Raw genomic sequence first — 6,397 nt, forward strand, 5'->3', positions numbered from 1 at the left:
CATAAAATCATATAATTAGAAAAGAAGACAGGAGTTTTACAAAAATTGAGACAGGAAGAAAATAGAAAAGGGATGTGGTAACAAGAATAATTATAATCATAAATTATTTTATAGTTATAATAATAGTTATAGTAGAACAATAGTTTTATTATTAGCTAAAAATAGTTTTAATAAAAATATAATAAACACAAGGTGCAACAAAGGCACACAAAAATGTCATACATGATCAGTATTAGTATCATTATTTTGCTAGATTATTTGAAATATATTACTCAGTTTAACCTTAAGTACGATATTATAAAGAGGAAACTTTTATTCAGATTTTATAGGTGTATATTTTTTGAGTTCACTTGAGTTAATTAAATTTGAACTTATTTAATAAATTAGCTATAAAAAATTTCCAGTTAGGTTTATGTTGTCAGAAGGGTAATGAGGAGAATGAGTATTAGGTATGGTATAAACAATCTTCTAGTTTTATGTTCAGGAACAAGTGATTAACATGGTAAGTACGACTGATATTATGCAATGTGATATTCATTCACTCAGAATGATTGTGATTAAGTGCAACGCACATAGATATTTTTAAATAATCCCTGTGCAACGCACACAATCCTTGTGCAACACACACAGTAGATATTTTTAAGTAAACTTTATTTTGCAGAGCAGATTTAAGCAAAATTGTGTGTCAAGTACAGAATTCTCATATGGTTCCTGCTGCCACACGGACACAGCCTGCACCACTATCAGCATCCTGCACCAGAGCGGCATATTTGTTACGTTCAATGAACCTATATCAATGCAGTATTATCACCCAAATTTCATAGTTTACATTAGATTTCACTCTTGGTGTTGTGCATTCTATGAGTTTGAACAATATATAATGATATGTATCCATGATTATAATACCACACATAATAGTTTCATTCTACTAAAAATAATCTCTCCTCTATTCTTCCCTTCCTCTCCCATGACCCCTGGCAACCATAGCTCCTTTTAATGTCTCCATAGTTTTGCCTTTTCCAGAATGTCATGTAGTTGAAATCATATACCATGCAGCCTTTTAAGATGTTCTTATTTCCACTTAGTAATTTGCATTTACATTTCCTCCATATCTTTTCATGGCTTAGCTAATTTCTTTTTAGCAGTATATTATATCCCATTGTCTAAATGCACCATAGTTTATTTATCCATTCACCTATCAGAGTACATCTTGATTGCTTCCAAGTTTAAATATTTATGACTACATTTGATCTAAACATCTAAATGCAGGTTTTTGTGTAGACATAAGTTTTCTGTACATTTGGATGAATACCAGCATAATTGCTGGATTGCTCAGTAGGTATTTGGATTGGTTCATTTAAGTCCTTCATATATTTCAAGCATTAGCAACTCTATCTTCATTTGGTTATTCTCCTGCCTCACTCTACATCATCTCTGCACATACACTGATATTCATTAGAAGATCATTTTACTGGCATTTATACTGCAATAAGTCAAGTATATCTACAGTGATATTACTGTAAATTCTTGATATTACTGTAAATTAGTGATATTACTGAAATTACTATTACAATATGGTATGTTGATAGACAATGATTTTTATTAAACTCCAATGTCTTTTGAAATTTTCTTCCTTTTTTCCCTTTATGGATTAGGAAAAAGCATCTGAAATATGTATTTGCTACATTTGAAATTTAATCTAGTAAAATGACCAATAGCTATCAAAATATGTAATTTAAAAGTATGCAGATTTTAATCTAAAGGGACAGACAATAATTTGTTTAAGAATTGTTGACTCAGATGTAGAATTGGGGATAATTTATAGAAACTTATATAAACATTGCCACAAATTTTTGTTGATGGAATTCAACGTGTAATAATTGTTTTATAATACAGATACACTGAAAAGAAAGAAATACTCTTGATTTGGGTTTAAAATTAATATTTCTTCAAGATTGATTGCAAGTACTGTTAATAATAATCCGTAATGATATTTTGCATGTTTTTATGTACAAAATATCTTTTCATACAGTTACTGCCAAGCATTGCTATACCTCTACAACCATTACATTCTCGTTTTAGGATCATGGGTATTTCTTTCTTTCTTTTTTTTTTTTTAACAGGCTTAATTCACTTTATTTTTCTTGTATAAAAACCCTATGTTGTAGCTACAGCTGGAGCCTGGGTCCGCTGCACAGAGACTCTGGTGTGGGTCTTGACAAGGTGGTCAGTGAATTCCTGATAGGGAGACTTGGTAAACACAGTCTCCTTCCAGAGGTCGGGGTCAGGTAGCTGTAGGTCTTAGACATGGCATCAAAGGTGGCCTTGGCAAAGTTGCCCAGGGCGGCAGTGCAGCCCCGGGCTGAGGTGTAGCAGTCATCAATACCAGCCATCATGAGCAGCTTCTTGGGCACAGGCGCTGAGATGATGTCAGTGCCCCTGGGTGCAGGGATGAGGCGCACCAGCACAGAGCCGCAGCGGCCCGTCACCTTACAAGGGACGGTGTGGGGCTTGCCTATCTTGTTCCCCCAGTAGCCTCTGCGCACCGGGACAATGGAGAGTTTGGCCAGGATGATGGCCCCACGGATGGCAGTGGCCACCTCCTTGGAGCACTTAACACCCAGGCCGACGTGGCCATTGTAGTCCCCGATAGCAACAAACACCTTGAACCTGGTGCGCTGGCCAGCATGGGTCTGCTTCTGCACCGGCATAATCTTCAAAACCTCGTCTTTGAGAGAGGCCCCCAAGAAAAAGTCAATGATCTCAGATTCCTTAATGGGCAAAGAGAAGAGGTAGATCTCCTCCAGGGATTTGATCTTCATGTCCTTGACCAAGCGGCCCAGTTTGGTGACGGGCATCCCCTCCTTATCCTCGGCCTTGCCTCCGCGAGCTCCGTGGCCTCGGCCCCAGCCCTGTCCACGGCCGCGACCCTGGCCCCCGATGCCACTGCCAAAACCTCCGCGGAAGCCACCGCGGTTCCCCATCCCAGGGCCACCAGGGCCTCCGGGCCCCCCGCTGCACCAGCGTCATCCGCCATTTGGTGTTCTCTTGGAGAAGAAGCTTATTTCTTTATAGTAACATGTATGCATGATATTGACACTTTACTCATGCTCTCCCCATGATTGGAATATATCTTTTCTATTCCTTCATTCCCATTAATTTCTGCTAATTTTAAAATCTAAACTCAGACATGACTTACACTAATTTTTTTTTTGTAATTTGGGCTATTTATAGCTCTATGTTTACTACATTGATTTACAATGATTGTTCAGATTTCTTTTCTTCAAGACTGTATTGTGGTTCCTTGAAAGCAGGTTGCGGTATATCCCTTTACCTAATCTGACTGTAATAAAACCTTTCATTTGTAGTATACTCTGGATGAATAATTTGTAATCTTTGACAATGAGTATTTATGAATATTTTTTTTCAAATTTGCTACTTTGTCTGACAGTACAATATTTAATGACCAGCTTATTCTTAGTTCAGAGTGTCCTATTTTGCTAGAGCATATTTTCAAAATATCTCTTAACTCTCCAAGTTCTGATTTCTAATTTTGCCGACTCAGTATGTGAATTCCTAATTTCCTCTGTAGGTGACAAAGGCACTTAATGTGTAAACAGATGAATTATTATCCCTGACTTTGGAATTAATGGATGTAAAAAGGAGAGAAGTTGTTATTGTAATTTATTGAATAACTTTATCTTATTTTATTTCATTTCATTTTTGAAATTACAACCTTACAAATAAGAACAGTCTCTGTGTTACTTTACATGTAATATTTATGTTTCACAATAAAACTCTGGAGCTTTTATTAATGTTATTACTATTTTTGAAATGAGAAAAGTGAACCGAGAGATGTAAGTGATTTGATCAGAATCACACATTTGATTAAAATTCAGAAGTATCTGCTCTTAAAGCTCAGATTCTTAACTTACATAATTCAGAAAACACGTGTGTGTGGCCAAAAAAAAAATAGTTACTATGTGAATTATTACTATTACCATTATTATTTTATACAAGAGATTAGTAGACTACATAAACAGGGTTATCAGCTTAGCAAATCAAAACATCTAACACCAAGTTAATATTGCATGAGATATTCTTGTACTAAAAATAGACTTGGGTATCTGACATTCAAATGTAACTGGTCTTCCTGTATTGTATTTAACAACCCTAAAAAAAATACCAAAGAACAGTCATGCTCAGAATTTGGTGAATATCCATTATTAAATGTTGTCAATGTATAGGACTTGGAATTATTTGAACAGGCCCTTTACATTTGTAAAATGTACTGAGTCTTCTCAAGTAAGCATCTGCAAAATAAAGAGAAAAAAAAGAAATGATGGAAGAAACAAAACGAGGAAAAAAGGAAGGAGAAAGGAAGAGCTATAGCAAAGAAGAAGAAAAAAGTGGAAAAAAAAAAGATACAATACACCGGAAAGAGATAAATGAAATAAAGAGTATCATTGAAAATAATAGTAAGGCCAGGCATGGTAGCTCACTCCTGTAGTCTCAGCACTTTGGAAAGCCCAAGATGGAGGATCACTTGAGCCCAGGAGTTCTAGGCTGCAGTGGGCTATAATCAGGCCACTGCATTCTAGCCTGGGTGATAGAGTAGACCCTGCTACAATAAATAAGTAAATAATTAGATGGGTAGATATGTAAACATTTAAAATACATCCTGCTTACACTTACAAATAATGTTGTTTCTTAGTCCTGTGATGCCCACAAATGTTTCATAAATTAGAAACCTGAAGAGATTTGGCTCATTGATAAACTATGTCAACACTCATACTTCCTAAGTTCCTCCCATACTTCCTGCCATTATTGTTTATTATTTCCATTAATGTCTTTTCCTGTTGCACCACAGTTCTCTTCTGTGTCATTATTTGGGTCATCCCAATTTTCCTCTATGACAGGAACTTGGGACATGATTCCCTACACATTATTTTTTGTATATGTCTGGATCTCAACTTGGGATCTTAGAGTGTAGATTTTCACAGTGCTTTTCCAGTAAAGACAAGAGATGTGTTGAGCAATTTCCAATATAGTGATAGCAAAATCATCTCCTTTATACCTTGTGAAAATTGCTAGTGCTTTTTTGGGGGGCCAGGCTTAAAAAGTACAACTTACGCATTCTAAAATACATTACATACTTGATATCCTGTTAATTTACATTAAAATGTTTTAAATAATTTATATGGTGGAAAATATTTTTAAAGTTAATATTTATTAGAATGTCTAACTTTCCCAACTGCTTAATTTTCTATTTGAAAAATAATCTTTGAAAACATTTCTTATTGTAATCATAATTGTCTTATTTTCTCTTTCTGAAAAAATGACATTTATTATAAAATGTTATTTATTTCTACTTCATAGATGTTTAATTATCACAGATACGCTATTAGAAACATTTAGAAATTCAGAGCTTTGAACTAAAACGTCGTCTTATGTTGAGATACAAAGGATAATAAACTTATATGACTAGTTTAAGGTTATAGTTCCCTATGAACTATGGGATCCTGGGTCCATCATATCACCCTTCTGGAGCTCTGTTTTTATACCTAAGAATGAATACTTTTAAAGTAACTGATTTCACATTTTCTTTCCACTTTACTTTTGTGTTTTTTTAGAAATGAAATTAATATACTTTTATATTTTTGTTTAATCTTATCAATATAGCTGATTTGGCATTTTACATACATTAATTTTAGCTTTGAATTTACTCAATATTATCTTGGAATAAGGCAAAATAAATTTACTAGACAGTAAAGAAACCTTAAAGAAACTCTTTAAATTTCCTGGTTCTTAGTTTCCTTTGCTTTAAGTGGCTTTGGTTGTGGTGGAGTTAGACATTCACGATCCCTTCTTGAGCCATAAATAAAACAGACAAAATATGTACTTGCCAAGTCACCACTTTATTTTGTGATCTATAGACACAGTCATTAAGTACAGGTACAATATGAAAGAAATGAGCCACACTGAGGTGATGTGGGCCACCTTAAATCTAAGGAAACTGCATTTTCAACCATGAAATCTAATAAGCTTGAGGTTCATAAAATAACTGGAGGAAAGCCATGTGTATGAGCAAACTCTCAATTTAGACCTGGAAAACTATGGATGTTGCAGCATTTGCACACTGGCCAAACAAAGAAAATCATTAGGCAGCATCATAAAACTCCCCTAATCCATAAAATGCTACAATTTTATTTCTGCAAACAGCAGTTTCACCCCTGTTTTTCTGTGCATTTTATGACATGGAATTATTTTATGGTACCATATATATTTAAATTCAGTTTCTGTAAATATTTTTTTCAAATCTTTTATCTTTTGAAAATAGTGTATCCCACAATGGCATAATCAGTGTTTCTAAAACAAAACATTCTCTATTATATAC

At 34.5% G+C, this 6,397-nt stretch overlaps 1 pseudogene; it reads right to left on the minus strand.

Annotated features, from left to right (window-relative positions):
• Positions 1–2,120: 2,120 nt before the first annotated feature.
• On the minus strand, positions 2,121–3,037 carry LOC112632543 (annotated as a pseudogene).
• Positions 3,038–6,397: the final 3,360 nt, after the last annotated feature.

This window comes from Theropithecus gelada, chromosome 1 (assembly GCF_003255815.1).
Source record: "Theropithecus gelada isolate Dixy chromosome 1, Tgel_1.0, whole genome shotgun sequence".
In the NCBI taxonomy this organism is placed as follows: Eukaryota; Metazoa; Chordata; class Mammalia; order Primates; family Cercopithecidae; genus Theropithecus; species Theropithecus gelada.